A 17,938-nucleotide genomic window follows, 5' to 3' on the forward strand; every position below is an offset into this window, starting at 1 on the left:
GATAAACAACTAGATAGTCAGATCCCACATATACCAAGCATTTCAATAGCATACACACAATATGCTCGATATGTGCAAATACAACATGGCATCACAACATGACTCTACAACTCAAGTATTTTATTCAATAGGCTCCGAGGAGCGAGATATTACAAACATGGGTCTCATGATCCAACATTCAGAGCATACAAGTCAAAACACATGCGGAAGCTTATCATGTCTGGGTAAAGACATCTATAAATGAAAAAGGCTGAGAAGCCTGACTATCTACAAGATCCTGCTAAGGGCACAAGACCGTAGCTGACGTAGCAAGCTAAATGTCAAAGTCCAAGCGGTACTACTAGCGAGACTGAAATCTCTCTGCAAAAACATAAATTAAGCAAACGTGAGTACAAATGTACCCAACAAGACTTACATCAGAACTAACTACATATGCATCATTATCAACAAAGGGGATGGTGGGGTTTAACTGCAGCAAGCCAGCTTTGACTCGGTGGCTATCCTGAACTACGACTGCAATGTAACTCTGTTGAGGTGGCGCACACGAGTCCACATATTCACCATATCAATACACCACTATGGATCTCCTCCCGTCTCCATGTGAGAACGCCATCCATAGCACTCACGCTTATCTTGCGCATTTTAGAGTATCCGCTTTCACCTGTCTATGAACTGTATAGGCAACCAAGAGGTCCTTTACCGCGGACGCGGCTATTCGAATAGATGATGTTAACCCTGCATTGGTGTACTTCTTCACACACCCTCTCGCCACTTACCGCCATGTACACGTCATGTATCTCGGCAACCTTCAAGCGGAAGCCTGGCGAGGGTGTCGGCCACGGCCTACCTAAACACTCAAGTCTCTAGTCTAGGTTTATCGCCTATTCAGGTTCCATCCGCAGGGAGTCCGGCCGAGGTTTCCACATACGGCCCCGAACGATGTGTACAGGGTTCCGCGACACCAAACGGGCGCCTGGCATACCCAGCCACGTGCCTACCGCATCACAGCCCACCCCTTGGGGCAGCGCTGCGCATGGCCTCCAGCATAGTACAAACACCAGAAACTACTTGCAACTCCTGGACAGAGGACAAGGGTGGTTAAGAAGCCGAGAGGGTCAATTAAGAATCCCAATGAGTGGTAGTAGCTGTTCATGGATCACAAACACAGAACTCATTTCCTGAGGACGGCTTCAATGAGACAACCCACCATGTACTCCTACATGGCCTCTCACCGCTACCTTTACCAAATCGTGTTCACACACTTTCCTGACACATAGTAGGACATGTTCACAACATTCCAGTTCATTCCCGATGAACCAGACCTAACTCAACTCTAAGCAGTAGCAGGGATGGCAAACAAGCATGAATGAGTAGGTACATCAGGGCTCAAACAACTCCTACTCATGCTAGTGGGTTTCATCTATTTACTGTGGCAATGACAGGTAATGCAGAGGAAAAGGGGTTCAACTACCGCAGCAAGTAACAAATGAATCGTTGTTGTCCTAATGCAGTAAAAGGGAGCAAGAGCGAGAGAGTGGGATTGTATCAGAATGAACAAGGGGGTTTTGCTTGCCTTGCACTTCTGAAGATAGTATAGCTCTTCATCGGTGTCATCGATCTTATCGTCGGTATCACGTCTATCGAGAGGGGACAAATACCGGCAACACAGAAGGAAACACAATCAATGCAATGCACAATATGATGCATGATCATGACATGGCAAAATGAGTGTGTTGGGCTAATGCAACTATAATCAGATGGGTTTGAGTTAGTTTGAACCCAAGGTTCAAGTTCAAATTCAATGACTTTATAAAGTGCATTATCATATTTTGATATAATCAGAAGGTTTAAGTTGCTTAAACATGCATGAAACCAGCGCAGATGGATAGATTGGATTTTTCTGATCATTTTTCATATATAACTTATTTCATTTGGAGTTACGATTGAAATTATATGATTTTTAGAAGCTTAAGCCTTTTTCTGGATTTTCTGATTAAAAAGTATTAAACTAATTCCAGAAAAGGATTTGTTGCGTCAGCATGATGTCAGGGTGACGTCAGAAGGGTCAACAGAGCTGGCCCGGGTCAAACTTGACCGGTGGGACCCCTAGGTCAGTGACACAACACTGGCTGGAGTCACACACAGGTGGGCCTGGTCAACGGCCACATCAGCGTAGTCAAAACTGACGCGTGGGCCCACTGCAATTAGATTAACCTTAAACTATTTTAGTTAGCTAGTTAGTTAGGCAGTGGGGCCCGGCTGTCATTGACTCCAGGGGGGTTGTTAGTAGGGTGCTTATGCCCTAATGGCCGGTTACATCGGCGGTTAGCCGCCGGCGACCATAGCCGACGGCGGAGGTACTCCGGCCGGCCGATTCCGGCGGCCGTTCGAAGCGCGGATAAGCTCTTTCGAAAGCCCACTGGGAGGCGCGTCGGGTGGTGCAAGTGGCAGCTGCAGGGGAGGGCTATAGCGTCGCCGGCGTCGAGGTGGGCGGCGGCGGCGCTCGGGCACATGCGGGCAACGGTGCTACGGGGCACGCGCGGGCTAGAAAAAGGGCTAGGCGGCCTCCTGGAGGGACGAGGAGCTCGTTGCCGTGCTCGTCAATGATGGAAACCAGCTACAAAGGTGGCGCACAACCAGGCAGGCAGCGGCGGGGCTCGGCCATGGCGGCGGCGCTAGCTTGAGGTCGAGCGGAGCAACGGGGTTAGGGGGAGGGTAAAGAGGGGCTCACGGCGAGTTGCTTGGCGCAGATGATGAGGCTGGGGAGGCTCTGGACGCGCCGAATCGGGCAGTGGGGATCACTGGCAGAGGCAGCAATGAGGACGGCGGGGACGACGTTGCAGGGCTCCTACGGTCGCGTGCTTCGATTAGGTAGCTCCACGGGGTCATGGCGGAGCTCGGGGACGTGCAGAGGGAGTGAGGGAGTGGCCGTGGCCGTGCTGGTGCTCGTCGGTGCACTGCGGTGGCTCTCGGGGTTACTCGGAGCTGCGAGAGAGCGAGAGCCAGAGGAGAGGGAGTGGGCTAGACAGCGAGGGGAGAGGCAAGGGAGGTCGGGGACGTCTCCTGGCATCGCGAGAAGGACCAGGGGGAGAGGAAGCAGGAGGTGGCGTCTGGTGCACGCGCGGGCGACACGCCTCTGCCTACTGGCAGAGGTTGAAGACGCCACTTCGGCCTGGTGGGCTGGGCCAGCTACAGGGATGGGCCAGGTGGGCTTTGGTGGGCGCCAGGTAAGTTGGCCCAGGTTAGTCTCTCTCTCTTTTATTTCTGTTTTCTATTTTTCTGTAATCTTTAGGGCTTTTCTAAAAATACCTAGACCCTTTCAAAAATCACCAAACTGCACATGCCCACTGTATAGAATATATCCAACATGGAACATTTCAGGTTAGGATTATTTGGACATTTAAAATATTTACTAGCATTTAAATGCCCACATTGAAATAACATATGATTTAATCCAGTGACCTTTGGATGACCTAGAAATTTGTGCACCATTTTTGTTAGAGGTTCTAGACCAAGGCAAAGATGATGAACATTTTAGAAGGGCATTTCAGGTTCATTGGAAAAGTATTTTTGTAACCCTAGTTGAGTTGGGTGGTGCTGGGAGTTTTTTGTTATCCCCATTTCAAGTTCATTTGAAACTTAAACATGATGACACTCATGAGGTTAGCCTAGTGCATTGCCAGAAGCTAGGGATGTGACACCGACCCTCACAAGCCGCTGGAGCCCAGAGCCTCGGGAGGCTCTGCGGGTCCAGGTGGCTCCTCAAGGACCGTCTCCATCTCTGCCAGGACCGCGTGGTGCCTGGCCTCCTGAGCCGCCAGAATGCTCCGCAGGTGACGCTGGAAGGTGGCAGCCGCGTTCGGCAGGCTGAAAGGCATGCGAACATAGCTGTGTGGCGGACCCTCGCAGCATCCCACGCGCGAAGGCCAGAGGCGCTCCTGAGATGCGGCTCGGTTGAGCCCTGGGACGTTGATGCAGACGCGCAGCCCACCATCCTCGCCTGGATGGGGGGCCACGCCAAGCAAGCGGCGGTCGCCGCGCATGGCTCTTGCTTCCTGAAGCTCTTGAGTAGTCTTCGTGATGAACTCCTGAACGTTGGGCTCTCCACGCCTTGAGACCTCTTGAGGGAAACGTGCCGCGAAGCACACCTCCAAGTGATGCCCGAGCGCCTCCCTCGTGATGTTAGCAAAGTCCGAGGCCCTCCAGAAGAGAGCCCCCGAGCCCTGCCCGAGGAGGGCGCCGGGCGCGCCTTCCTATTCTATGGAAGGAGGCGCCCCTTGCACGGGCGCTGATCCTGACGCGGCACCTCCTGAGATGCCAACCTCCCGATGCCTTGAGCTGAGCGGTGTCTTCTTCTTCTTGGGGACTACCTCAGGAGGATCCTCGCCCCTGCTGTCTGGGTCCCCGATTGATGCAGCCTGGAAGGCGTGCTCGAGGGAGCACACCGCACCTCTCTCTTCGCAGGGGACCGTGATGATTCCGCCGCTTCCTGGCATCTTGAGGACATTGTAGCCATGGTGGGTCACCGCCATGAACTTGGCCAGGGCTGGATACCCGAGGATGGCATTGTATGGCAGGTGGATGTGGGCGACGTCGAAGTCGATGAGCTCGGTGCGGTAGTTGTCGCGCTGGCCGAAGGTGACAGGGAGGCGGACCTGCCCTATCGGGGTGGTGGAACCGTCGGTGACTCCTGAGAAAGGCTTGGTCGGCTGGAGCTGATCGTACGGCACTTGAAGGTTGTCGAACATCTCGACGAACAAGACGTTAAGCCCTGCGCCGCCATCGATGAGGGTCCTGGTGACTTGCACGTCGCTGATGACTGGGGAACAAAGCATCGGGAGGATGCCAGCAGTAGCTGCACACTTGAGTTGATCTACCGAGCTGAAGGTGATGGCGCACTTGGACCACCTGAGCGGGCGCGTGGCCTCGGGCTTGGGGAGGACTGCATTCACCTCACGAGCAAACTGCTTGAAGATGCGCTGAGAGGCTGGGGCCTGAGCTCCGCCTAAGATGCAGGCGATAGCACGCGGTTCCTGGAAGCCACCAGCCCCCTCGTCATGGTGATGGTTGTCATTCCTTCTTGGCAGCGGCGGCAGAGGAGGAAGGCCTGCGTTGCCCTGGGGGCGGTCCTCGCGAGGCTGATCCCTCCAGGCGCCCTCGCGAGGCTGGTCCTGGCAATGACCCTCGCGAGGTCGGTCACGCCACTCCTGGCGAGGGCCACGGTCGTCCCATCGTCCTCCGCCACGTCCTCCTCCTCGGCCGTAGCCCCGGTCGTTGCGCTCGGGGCGTCGACCGAAGCGTCCTTCTCGAATGGCCCTGAGCTCTTGGCATTCGTTGGTGTTGTGGGTGTGGAGGTTGTGGTAGGCACAGAACAGTTGGCTGCCCTTGGACGACTCCGCCTGGTCCCTGCCGTGCTTCGTGTCTGGTTCTGCTGCAAGCACAGCTACTCCTTTGAGCTTCACTTCCTAGCCTTGGCCTTCTTTTCTTCTGGGTCAGCAGCTGGAAGCTCGAGGAGGGAGAGGCGCCCTTCCTCAGCTCTTGCGCACTTGGTCGCCAGGTCGAACAGCTCCAGAGACGTGCACAACTCCTCGTGGATGGCGAGCTCCTCCTTCATCTTGACGTCACAGACGCCATCAGAGAACGCTGAGATGATGGCCTCGTCCGTCACCTTGGGGATCTTGAGGCGCTCGCTATTGAAGCGCTGGATGTATTTCTGCAGGGTCTCCCCAGGCTGTTGCTTGATGCGGCGCAGGTCACCCGCGGCCGGGGGCGGTCGTGAGTGCCCTGGAAGTTGGCGATGAAGCGGCTGCACATCTCGTCCCAGGAGGAGATCGAGCCGGGAGGCAGGTTCAGGAGCTATGTGCGGGCACCGTCCTTGAGCGCCATGGGAAACTAGTTCGCCATGACCTTCTCGTCTCCGCTGGCCGCCTCGATGCCCAGCTTGTAGAGCTGCAAGAACTTCGCGGGGTCGTAGGTGCCGTCATAGCGAGGAGGCAGGTCCGGCTTGAACTTGCCCGGGCAGGCGACGCTACGCAGCTGGGTGCTGAAGGCGCGGCAACCTGCTGTGGTCACCGGAGCCCTTTGCTGACGCGGGGCTTGCTCTTGGTGGTGCCCGCGCACTGCCGCCAGGGGCAGTACAGGGTCTTGGCGCGCCAGTGCAGGGACGCGGTCTTGCCGTGCTGGTGCAGGAAGCACGGGAGCGCCTTCTTGAGGTCGAGGGATTTCTTGGCAGCTTCTTTCTTGTCGCGCGGGTACTGGATGCGGTGGGTCACGTCCAGGGGCCGTGCGCCTTGGAGCCAGGGCGCCGTCTTGGGGGAGAGGTGGCGGAAGCGCTCCCTGAGCCGCGTCGCCCATACCTGGAGGGCGAGGCAGCGAGAGGGATGGCGCGGGAGAGCCCCCTGCGGCGCTGACAAGCTCGGTGATGCAAGCGAGCCATTATTCGTAGAGGTCGTCGACGGGGCGGTAGTGCAGGAGCTCACGTGCCAGGAGCAACGCGGCCTGCGCGTCCGTGGGGGCGCGACGAGCATGAGACGATGAACCAGCTGGGGTAAGCGACGGAGTAGCGGTGCGGCCTTCCCGCCGCACCGAGGGGTGCAGCGAAGATGCTTGCTGCTCGTTCCCCGCCGGGCCGATGGCGGCGTTGGCGGCAGGCGGCTGAGAATGACGAGGAGGCCCGCCGACAGGAGCCGTCTGGGCGACGCGAGAGGCGAGAGCAGCCCGGCGCTCGGCGTGGGCTCGGCGAGCGTCCGCCATGGATGCGACGAAGCGATGGGACGCAGGTCAGCGGAAGGAAGATTCTGGCGCACCCCTACCTGGTGCGCCAAATGTCGGATATCGGGTTTCGGCAAAACCCTTAAGGTTCGAACTCTGGGGTGCGCACGAAGATCTCCTTCTACCGAATCTCGCTCTCAGCCTCGCCGCGATCCCTAAGCTAGATATGGAACACTTCTACGACAACACAGGTATGACTATCTTGATTCTGCCATAAAATCGTCATGGATGTACATGCATGATAGAAAACGTGACCTACTGAGACAAACACGTATCATCACGGAAGTGTATCTTTTTTGTAGTGAGTGTGCAAACTCCAGCGATCCATCTATGGACTGGTGCAAGCATCTCGTGAATGTGGCAGACCCATTGTCTAAACTTCTCTCACAAGCAAAACATGATCACACCTTAGTACTCTTTGGGTGTTAATCACATAGCGATGTGAACTAGATTATTGACTCTAGTAAACCCTTTGGGCATTGGTCACATGGCGATGTGAACTATGGGTGTTAATCACATAAAGATGTGAACTATTGGTGTTAAATCACATGGCGATGTGATATAGATTATTGAATCTAGTGCAAGTGGGAGACTGATGGAAATATTCCCTAGAGGCAATAATAAATTTTTTATTTTATATTTCCTTATATCATGATAAATGTTTATTATTCATGCTAGAATTGTATTAACCGCAAACTTGATACATGTGTCGATACATAGACAAAACAGAGTGTCCCTAGTACGCCTCTACTTGACTAGCTCGTTAATCAAAGATGGTTAAGTTTGCTAACCATATACATGTGTTGTCATTTGATTAACGGGATCACATCATTAGGAGAATGATGTGATGGACAAGACCCATCCGTTATCTTAGCATAATGGTCGTTAACTTTTATTGCTATTGCTTCCTTCATGACTTAAACATATTCCTTTGACTATGAGATTATGCAACTCCCGGATACCGGAGGAATACCTTGTGTGCTATCAAACGTCACAACGTAACTGGGTGATTATAAAGATGCTCTATAGGTATCTCTGAAGGTGTTTGTTGGGTTGGCATAGATTGGGATTAGGATTTGTCACTCCGAGTATCGGAGAGGTATCTCTGGGCCCTCTCGGTAATGCACATCATAATAAGCCTTGCAAGCAATGTGACTAATGAGCTAGTTGCGGGATGATGCATTATGGAAAGAGTAAAGAGACTTGCCGGTAACGAGATTAAACTAGGTATGAGGATACCGACGATCGAATCTCGAGCAAGTAACATACCGATGACAAAGGGAATTACGTATGTTGTCATTGCGGTTTGACCGATAAAGATCTTCCTAGAATATGTAGGAACCAATATGAGCATCCAGGTTCCGCTGTTGGTTATTGATTGGAGATATTTCTTAGTCATGTCTACATAGTTCTCGAACCCGTAGGGTCCGCATGCTTAACGTTCGATGACGATTTGTATTATGAGTTATGTGTTTTGGTGACCGAAGATTGTTCGGAGTCACGGATGAGATCACGGACATGACAAGGAGTCTCGAAATGGTCGAGAGGGAAAGATTAATATATTGGACGATGGTATTCGGACACCGGAATGGTTTCAGAATGGCTCGGGTATTTTTTGGAGCACCAGGAGGTTACCGGAACCCCCCGGGGAAGTAATGGGCCTACATGGTCCTTAGTGGAGAGAGAGGGGAGCCCGCAACGGGTGGCGCCCCCCAAGTGAGTCCGAATTGGACAAGGGGGAGGGGGCGCGGCCCCCTTTCCTTCTCTCCCTCTCCTTCTCCTTCCCTTTTCCCCTCCGAAAGAAAGGAAAGGGGGGCCGACTAGGATTGGGAGTCCTAGTCGGTTCCCCCCATGGCGCGCCCCCTGGCCGGCCTCCTCCCTCTCCTCCTTTATATACGGGGGCAGGGGCACCCCAAAGGGCAACAGTTGTTTCTTAGCCGTATGCGGTGCCCCCCTCCACAATTTACTCCTCCGGTCATATTGTCGTAGTGCTTAGGCGAAGCCCTACGCGGATCACATCACCATCACCGTCACCACGCCGTCGTGCTGAAGAAGCTCTCCCTTGACACTCTGCTGGATCAAGAGTTCGAGGGACGTCATCAAGATGAACGTGTGCTGAACTCGGAGGTGTAGTACGTTCGGTACTTGATCGGTTGGATCGCGAAGACGTTCGACTACATCAACCACGTTAACCTGATGCTTCCGCTTTCGGTCTATGAGGGTACGTGGACACACTCTCCCCCTTTCGTTGCTATGCATATCCTAGATAGATCTTGCATGACCATAGGATATTTTTTGAAATTGCATGCTACGTTCCCCAACATATTAACTGACTTTGTTATTCTTGATATTCCCGAGGACGACAGTATGTTGATTATCCTTGGTAGAACCTTTTTGAATACTCCAGGGGTTGTTATTGATTGCAACTTTCTGTTAATGGTAATGAGCATACGGTACACTTTCCGAAGAAACAACCTCAAGTTCATAGTATCAATTCTATTGGAAAATTTTCAACTATTGCTATTGGAGGTTTTGAATTCCCTCTTCCTACCGTCAAAAAGAAATATGATATTCTTATTGTTGGGGACATGCATATCCCCGTTGAGGTAACCTAGTGTTATTTAAAAGTTCTCCGATTTCATGTCATTCGGAAGAAGTTTGTTAATAAGACTTGATCAACCTTGTTAATGGATTCCTTTTGATAAGCATGAGATGGATGAATTTAGAAAGCACAACTTTCTGTACTTACTCCTTACTTTCTGTTATTTAGAATAAATAAAGCAAAAATAGTATTATTTGTCTGTTTTCTGAATTATCCGTACAAAAAATGTCCCGAAAATAAAAGTTCTCAAAATGCCCTGAAAATTTAGTGTGATTTTTTATAGAATATTTTAGATTTTCTGGCACAGAACATGCACCAGGGGGCTGCACCAGTGGGCCACAAGGGTGGAGGGCGCGCCCTACCCCCTGGGCGTGCCCCCTACCTTGTGGGTCCCACGTAGGCCCCTCACTTATTCCAGCACCCATCCACTTCGTCTTCCTCCAGAAAAAATCACCCCGTTGCTCAAACCCGTGTTCTAGCTCATCTTGCTGCCATTTTCGATCTCCTTGTGCAAAGCTCCATTTGCAAAACTGTTTTGGGGGATTGTTCATTGGTATGTGACTCCTCCAATGGTCTAATTAGTTTTTGTTCTAGTGCTTTATATATTGCAGATTTTTGCTGCTGTGGTGACCTTGTTCTTGAGCTTGCATGTCAAATTTATATGGTCCAAAGTAGTTTTGATGCATGATATAGCTTCTAGACACTTATAGGAGTAGTTGCTATCAATTTTGTTTAGTTTGGTTCACTTTTATTTTGAGTCACTAAAAATTTCAGATATTTTTCAGAGGAAGAAAAATGTTTAGGAAAATGTACCAAGGTGGTTCTTCGAGGAAGCAAGCACCGAGGCTCGTGATACGTGAACCGGACCTTGAACCACCAAGGGAAGCTCAAGTACGGCCTTGTGAATGGCCATCGGATGAATTCATGGTTCATGCAGGTTTCAAGGATGAGTTTGACGCATATGTACAAAATGCTGGCCTTGAGGACTTCGTATCAGATAAGTGCCACCAATACTATCAACTCACTGATTCATTTGTGAGAAGGTTTAAATTTACATCCAAGCGCAATACTCATACTATCCTATTTGATCTTTATGATGAATCATATACCATGGACCTTGAAGATTTTAATACTGCTTGCAAAATCCCACAATGGGGCATCCATAGCGAGCCTCGTAAAACTGAGTGCAATCATTTCCTTGCTAGCATTACTGTGGGAGAAACTAGACATATAACACAAGCCTCCATGAGGAGTATTCATTTTCCTGCCATACATTATTTTGCTCTCTTCATAGGCATATGCATTAATGGTAAACATGATCACTGCCACCTTTGTGCATCGGATCTTAGTGTCCTTGATACGTCTCCAGCGTATCTACTTTTCCTAACGCTTTTCCTCTTGTTTTGGACTCTAATTTGCATGATTTGAATGAAACTAACCCGGACTGACGCTGTTTTCAGCAGAACTACCATGATGTTGTTTTTGTGCAGAAATAAAAGTTCTCGGATTGGAACGAAACTTTGCGGGGAATTTTTATATGAATAAAGATAATTTCTGGAGCCAAGAACCACCGGAGGGGGGCACGTGGGTGGGCACAACCCACCAGGGCGCGCCCCCTCCAGGCGCGCCCAGGTGGGTTGTCCCCACCTGATGGCCTCGCAGACCCTGAAACCGATGCTATAAATCACATTTTTCCAGAAAAAATCAGGAAGAAAGAATTATCGCGTTTCACAAGACAGAGCGGCCGCCGCCTCCTGTTCTTCATCGGGAGGCCAGATATGGAGTCCATTTGGGGCTCCGAAGAGGGGGATCTACGATCTTCATCATCACCAACCCTTCTCCATCGCCAATTCCATGATGCTCCCGACCGTGAGTGAGTAATTCCTTCGTAGGCTCGCTGGTCGTTGAGGAGTTGGATGAGATTCATCATGTAATCGAGTTAGTTTTGTTAGGGCTTGATCCCTAGTATCCATTATGTTATGAGATTGTGTTGCTATGACTTTTCCATGCCTAATGCTTGTCACTTTGGGCCCGGTTGCCATTCAAATCTGAACCATTTATGTTATCACCATTATATCTATGTTCTAGATCCGATCTTGCAAGTTATAGTCACCTACTACGTGTTATGATCCGGCAACCACGGAGTGACAATAGTCGGGACACTTCCCGGTGATGACCGTAGTTTGAGGAGTTCATGTATTCACCATGTGTTAATGCTTTGTTCCGGTTCTCTATTAAAAGGAGGCCTTAATATCCCTTAGTTTCCAATAGGACCCCGCTTCCACGGGAGGGTGGGACAAAAGATGTCATGCAAGTTCTTTACGTAAGCACGTCTGGCTATTTACGGAATACATGCCTACATTATATTTATGAACTGGAGCTAGTGCCGTATCACTCTAGGTTGTAACTGTCACATGATGAACATCATCCAACAAATCGCCGATCCAATGCCGACGGATTTCTCTCATATTGTTCTTGCTAAGTCACTACTGCTACAGTTACTATTGCACTTGCTACAAAATAATTGCTATCACTGTTACCGTTACTATTGTTGTTGCTACTTCTATCAAAACTATCATAGTACTTTGCTACTGATCACTTTGCTGCAGATAATTAATCTCCAGGTGTGGTTGAATTGACAACTCAGCTGCTGATACTTACAAATATTCTTTGGCTCCCCTTGTGTCGAATCTATAAATTTGGGTTGAATACTCTGCCCTCGAAAACTGTTGCGATCCCCTATACTTGTGGGTTATCAAGACCTTTTTCTGGCGGCGTTGCCGGGGAGCATAGCTATATTTGTTGAGTCAATTGGGATTATTACCAGATTATCACTATGAAGAATCTAAAGGATGCTAAGACTAAGATTTTTCCCTGTAAGACGTGGGGAGGTCAGGAACTGCCATCTAGCTCTACTTTAGATTCACCTTCTATTATAAGTAGACTTGCAACAACACCACATGCTATCAATTCTGGTATGTCGCAAGTTATTGATGATGTTACTTCTACTATGAATGATATTTATAATGATGATAGTACCTTGCTTGATGATAATGTGCCGCTAGGTGAATTTCTTGATGAACAAATTGCTAGAACTAAAGCTTTTGAGAATGCTGAAACTGATGAAATTGTTGAAACTGATGAAGAGCTTGAAACTGAAAAACTTAAAATACCTATTAGAACTAGTCTTCCTATATATGAATTGCCTATGGTACCGGAAGGTTATGTTATGGATGAGGAGGCAACTAGGGATATCCTTGCTTGTAAGGATAGAGATGATCTAGAAAAATTATTATGCAAGTATAAAGAAAAGACTTTGAATGCCAAAATGAAATGTGATCCTCAGTTTGCTACTCCACCTATCGTTGTTGACGATAAGGATTATGAATTCTCTGTCAACCCAGAGTTGATTACTTTGGTTGAATCTGATCCTTTCCATGGTTATGAAACTGAAACTGTTGTGGCACATCTTACTAAGTTGAATGACATAGCCACCCTTTTTGCTCATGATGAGAAAATTCGCTATTATTATATTCTCAAATTATTTCCGTTCTCATTAAAGGGTGATGCTAAAGCTTCGTACAATACTCTTGCTCCTGGTTGTGTGCGTAGTCCCCAGGATATGATTTATTACTTCTGTGAAAAATATTTCCTGCTCATAAGAAATAAGCTGCCTTACAGGAAATATTTAACTTTGTGCAAATCGAAGAAGAGAGTCTCCCACAAGCTTGGGGGAGGCTTATCCAATTGCTTAATGCTTTGCTGGATCATCCTCTTAAGAAAAATGAAATACTCGATATCTTCCACAATGGACTAACTGGTGCTTCTAGGGATTTCCTAGATAGTTGTGCTGGTTGTGTTTTCAGGGAACGAACTATTGGGCAAGCTGAGGAATTATTGAATAACATATTGAAAAATTATGATGATTGGACTTTTCCTGAACCACCACCTAAACCCACTCCAAAGAATAGGGGTATTTTATATCTCAGTCCTGAAGATATGGAAGATGCAAAGATATCTATGAGAGAAAAAGGTATTAAAGCTGAGGATGTCAAAAATTTACCTCCTATTGAAGAAATACATGGGCTTGATACACCACCACCGCCTAAGGTGGTAGAGGTAAATTCTCTAATGAAATTCAATGATAATGATAATCCTCACAATATGCACCCTAGCCAATGCCTTTATGAGATTGAAAATTACAATAGAAAGCAAGATCACTTGAATGCAAATGTTACGAAACAATTGAAATACAATTCTGAGATGATTGCTCGCTTGAGTGACTTGTTATTTAGAATCATAAATGATGTAAGAGGTGTGGGGAAGCATTCTTCTATGGTTCACACTCAGTTAGAACAAGTTCACTACTACAGGATGCTGCTAACGCGACACTACGATCGGAGACCCTTTGATGAAACTGTGTGCGATGCATTAATCACAAAAGGGGATGTAAAAAAACCGTCAAAAAAGGTGCAAAACGTTTGCGATGGCGGAGCCATCAAACACGGTCCAGATTTTAGTTGCGTGTGCGATTCAGGGCACACGATTAACCCGTTCGAACTGTTTGCGATGAGGCAGAACAACAGAAACGGGCAGCCATACCAATGTGTGTGCGATATACGGCATAGAGTTCGCTCCGATGAACTGTTTGTTATTAGGGAGTGCAACAGAAATGGTTAGCCAGATCAAGGTGTGTGTGATATAGGGCATACGGTTCACTCGGACGAACTGTTTTTGATTAGCGAACACAACAGAAACGGTTCAACTTAACAAGATGTGTGTGATACGTGGCAAACAGCCGACTCGGATGAACTGTTTGCGATGAGAAATGACAACACAGATGGTTAATACAGTTAGTTCGTGTGCGATTCTGTGTGTACAAAAAACATTGAAAAATGCAAACTAGTTGCTTGCGGTGGCTAGGAGTATCGCACACGATGCGTCTGCGAGTACTCGTGTGCGATGATTAGTAAGTTACACATACATTTCCTTATGTTAACACTTGTGTGATAAATAAAACGTGGCACCAGATACAGTATTCGGGTTGTGTGTGTACTCCACTTATTCTTCCCGCGCTCCAGCGAATGCTTCCCGCGCTCCACATTGGTGAATTTTAAAATCCACGCCTCTTCCCTCATCAGTTTCCCGCCACCAGCTAATGGCTTGCTGCATATAACCCAGGCGGCAACACACCACCGCGACACTCTGCGCAGATCTAGTCCTCACCCATCTACCATTAGTTATTCCAAGCATGCCAGTCAACGACCAAAGCTTCGACGTCGACGCCTACCTGCGTTACATCTTCGGCGAGGAGAACGACCCGAAGCAGTTAGGGGAGCAAGAGCTTCATCGGCCGGTGCAGGCACCATGGCCCATCGGCAGCGATATTGGTGTGACAGTCCTTGGGAGCACAATTGACATATTGTAGAGGAGGTGTGATGAGCAGTTTGCCATCCACCGTGCAAAAGATCCAGAGCTGCTCTGCGGCATGATCGACGACCCACCCGAAGAGCCGCCGTCACCAGTGCTCATCGAGAGCCTGATGCCCCGCAAGGAATGGGCAGAGGACCTCTGTGATTCAGTCAAGACACAGGCAGCCTGCGGCTTCATCATTGCCTGCGGCTTCATCATTGCCCGCGGCGGTCGTGTCAACCTCGATCCCGATGATGTGGTGGCCAGGCTCGAGCGCATCCTTGGCGGAGTTGACGTCCCCGACGAAGTAGAACATCGCCAACGTGATATCTTGAGGATGTAGGTGATGGACAGAATTTGCTACCAGGCTAGAGACATGGAAATGGAGTGGTTCCGCGGAGTTGTCATGCGCGTGATTGCACGTTGTCAAGCTCTTCTGGAAGAGGCCCAGCAGCCCCAAGAGCCTCCCGGCGCCAGCAGTTCCGTAGGCGGAGGCGGGTCGGGACACTTGGAGTGAATGGCCGCAAGGGTGCTATGCTGATCATGGAGTCCGATAAGACCATCGTCGGAAGGCCGCCAGCTCAGCCTTTTAGCTTATATTTTATTATAATATTATGCATATGTAGGCCGTGAGTGTTCTGGGCCTTGCCGCATGTGGCATTTTAAATTATCCTGAATATGTAAGACAATTATTAAGAATTATTAACCATTGCCATTGTAAATTTGCCTCAACGGCGAGAAGAGCACGCGTAGGGATGCCAGAGCGGAGCGCGCCGCGGCCGCCTCAATGGCGAGCAAAATGCGCGGACAGACGTGAGCAAAGCACGCCGCGGTCGCCTCAACGGCGAGCAACCACGTGGTCAACCTTCTGCCATCAATAAATTTTGACCTTGTTTCTCGTCACATTGCAGATTACAACGCAAGAAGTAATTGCAAATCTGTTCACACCTATCAAACTAATATGTGTTCACACTTAGCACCGGGCTATAAAAACTACCCACTTGAAAATTACTTCACAGTTCCTCTCCTAATCACCCACAAAACTGGTCTTTCCTGTCAAGTCGTTCCGCCATGACCGGTAGGAGGAGTTTAGGGTGGACATATAACCAGGCAGCAAAGACCAAGGCCACGGAAGCACTAGAGAGGTCCCGCCACGAAGCCGCAACCGCAGCAGAGATGTCTAGGGGCACCGCGGAGCCCTCGAACGAGCTCTCACGGGCACGCGAGGGCTCTCACAAGCGCATTCACGGCGTCGGCCATCGCGACGAGCTGGCGTTCCTGAAGTCCTTCGCCGGTGACGACGACATTCTCGCTGGCGTCAATACGCAGCAGGAGCTGGTCGACGGCTTGATGAAGCTGCTCAAGATCATCGATGCCTTAGTTGACAAGGCGATCGGCCTCGTCGAGCAACTCATGGGTGAAAATGCGAAGCTCCTCAAGGCGCTCGCCGAGAAGGAGGAGGAGGCCGCCGGCTGGAAGATGCGGCATGAGCAGAGCAGTGCCTCGGGGATGACGCTGACAGCGGTCGTCGAGGAACTGATGGGTGACATGAGGAAGCTCCGGATCGAGCGTGAGCAGGAGGTGGAGGAATTCGTGGTTGCTTTCAAGTAAACTCGTGAGGAATTGAAGAAGGAGCTGGAGGAAGTCGTTGCCCGGCGATCCATCGACGAGTAGAGACAGTAGCGACCCAGATTGTTGTCTGCAATTTCCTTCTTCTCTTGCCCCCGTGTCTTCCGAGCTTTGCCGCATGTGGCAGGGATAATTAGATTTATGCCCCTAGTTGTGTCCCACTCATCTGTTTTACCCCTAATTACCAAAAGTCACTAATTCTGTCCAAGTCACTTTGCTCCTATTATGCTTTTGCCCTTTGACCGTTTGACCATCAGTTTGAAAACTTCATAACTAATTCATACTAAATCAGAAAAATGCAAATAAGATACCAAAATGTTTAGAAAAACATCACCTATATGTCAGTGTCATTTGCATTCATGAAAAAAGTGTTGGAAAGTGCCCATCCGAGTTTTAGCTCTTATGCTACCACCATGAATAGTAAAATCTAAAAAATTTCAAAAAATTGAAAAAAATTGGTGGCAAAGAATGACAAATGTTTTAAGTGCCTGCCAAGTTTCATCAGGGAATAACATTCGTGGGTGCCGTGGCAAAAAAAATCAGCACTCCAAAATAGATTTTTTTGCCACGACTTCCACGAATGTCGTTCCCTAATGAAACTTGGCAAGCACTTTGAACATTTGTTGTTCTTCGCCACCATATTTTTTTGTATTTTTTTGAACTTTTTTTGAGTTCACTATTCATGGTGGTATCAAAAGAGCTAAAACTCGGATGTGCACTTTCCAACACTTTTTTCATGAATGCAAATGACACTGACATATAGGTGATGTTTTTCTGAACATTTTGGTATCTTATTTGCATTTTTCTGATTCAGTATGAATTAGTTATGAAGTTTTCAAACTGACGGTCAAACGGTCAAAGGGCAAAAGCATAAGAGGAGCAAAGTGACTCGGACAGAACCGGTGACTTTTGGGAATTAGGGGTAAAACAGACGAGTGGGACACAACTAGGGGCATAAATCTAATTATCCCTTTTAAATTATCCGGAATACGTAAGACAATTATTATCTGTGCCATTGTAAATTTGTCGTTGTTCACACACGAACACGTCACCGTGTACCTCCAACACCGAGGGTGAAACACCGAAGCTCACGTCGAAGGAGACCTGTCTGGAAGCGTGGTACGCAAGCAATCCGGCGGGCGCTTTTCTAGACCCGAAACCCCACACGCCCGGGAGGGGCCCCGTTAGGGAGCGCGGCAGCTATGGGCTGCCCAAGGTCGACCTGATCGCCACTAGGGCCTCGAGGTTCGCCGCCCTGCAATGAAGAAGAACGAACGAAGAACGAGGAAGAAGAAGAACAATGGAGAGGATAAAAGTAAAGGTAAAAGTGGTAGATGATTTGATCGATTGTGTGTTGTTCAATTGGGCGTCACCTCTCATCTATTTATGAGGCGGCTGGACTTCCCGTACAAGAAAAGGACAAAAAAGTCCATCCAAAACGTCAAAAGCCTTAACCTAACTCGAACAGGAATCTTTGGCAATTTTCTGGATCAACTAGGTCTCACCGAGTGGTTCGTTTCGGTC

This window comes from Aegilops tauschii, chromosome 3 (assembly GCF_002575655.3).
Source record: "Aegilops tauschii subsp. strangulata cultivar AL8/78 chromosome 3, Aet v6.0, whole genome shotgun sequence".
Classification (NCBI taxonomy): Eukaryota; Viridiplantae; Streptophyta; class Magnoliopsida; order Poales; family Poaceae; genus Aegilops; species Aegilops tauschii.